Source organism: Alligator sinensis, unplaced genomic scaffold, assembly GCF_000455745.1.
Source record: "Alligator sinensis unplaced genomic scaffold, ASM45574v1 scaffold1279_1, whole genome shotgun sequence".
Taxonomy (NCBI): Eukaryota; Metazoa; Chordata; order Crocodylia; family Alligatoridae; genus Alligator; species Alligator sinensis.
The window spans coordinates 32532-34113 of NW_005843678.1; positions in this window are offsets into that span (position 1 = coordinate 32532).

A 1582-nucleotide genomic window follows, 5' to 3' on the forward strand; every position below is an offset into this window, starting at 1 on the left:
CAGATGCATCAATCTATTAAATAGCCGCACTCTTTCTATACTTGTATCCTGTTTTTACTAAACTAGAATTGTTCCAATTTGTGCTTAGCCTAGCAGTTTGGGGTCATGCCCTTTGACTTCCTCATAGCTTAAGCTGTGTACGTGACCTGCTCGCTTACACATAATGGCGATTGACTCGTTCTGTTCCCCTTCATTCCCTGCTTTGATCCTTCAAAAGAAGGATCACTCTATTTCTATCTGGCACAGGTCTGTCCATAGTTTCTCTTGTTCTATCTCATTTTCCTTAAATTCTACCTTCATTTGTTTTACTGTTTCTTTTGATATTGTTGAGATAGTTTGTTCAGCCTTCTTTACACACAATTTTATGCAACATAAAATTAGTTGTGCTATTACATATACACTTAAGCCTAAAATTAAAATCATGCATAATGCAGACATTATCTTCCCTAGCAGCCCTTTAAACAATCTTCTAGGATCTAACCAAGCAACCCAATCTGCCGAAGAATCTTTTGGAACAAAGGCTACTTCAGCAGCCCTGGCAGTGTGAGCTAAGGCATCATTCACTTGCTTTTACTAACTTAAAAGTACTATTTACATAGGTACACCATTCCTGCCCTATTACAGCACAGGCACCCCCTTCAGATGCTAATATGTAATCAATAGCCAATCGGTTTTGTATAACCATCTCTTGTAGATTGTTCTGGTTTTGTTCTACAGTCTTTATGGCATTTCCTAAACTGGTTTTGGCAGTTTCGGTTTCTAGGGCTAATACTTCAACCACAGTTTGTAGTCGCAGGGTATATCTTCCCACACAGGAAATGGCGGGGCCAGTTATAAGCGGAATTATCCCCACTACTGAACATCCAATCAGCTTTCCTACTGTTAAGGGATTCTTATATGTCTCTAAAGTAGCTCGAGCAGCTTGTTCTTGACCTGACTGGTAAGGGCTTTCCCTCCGATTTCTGAGGTGACCTTGGGGTAAGAACTTGGTTATTTTTATTGCTTAAGTTAACCAAGCTAAATAGCAAGACCCAAACCAGCCAGGTGGTAGCTGGTGGTAAGCTTTTGTACCATATACCCAATAGGTTCCCTTTAAGACCACCCAGCTGGGTAAGGTTTTTTATTTTCATTATACTGGTCGTTGTAAAGAAAGTCAGACATGTGATGACCCCAGCCCCCCACAGGACTAGGTCTACCCCAAACATTTGTTGTTGGTATGGGTGTGCCATTTTTATGACAATGTCCTCCTATGAGAGAGCAATCCCACACAGTAGTATTTGGTAGCTGTATTGATTTACAGGTTATTGAGCTGTCAGTGGTTGATTGATCATATAGGTTATACCAACTTTTGAAACCTTTGCACCATGTTCTGTCTTTGGTGTGATTATTCATCCAAACTCCATTACCCATATCATAGTGGTTACAGTTACTATGCCCCCCTGAATAATTTTGTTGTTGGGAGTAGTTGCGTACCCAACACATTTCTCCCTGTTGAGGTGTCACCTTAAGGTACTTGGCATCATTCCAGGTGGCATTGTTTGGGTCTGCCCACCGCACAGTTAAATTTAGAAGGGTTAAAGGT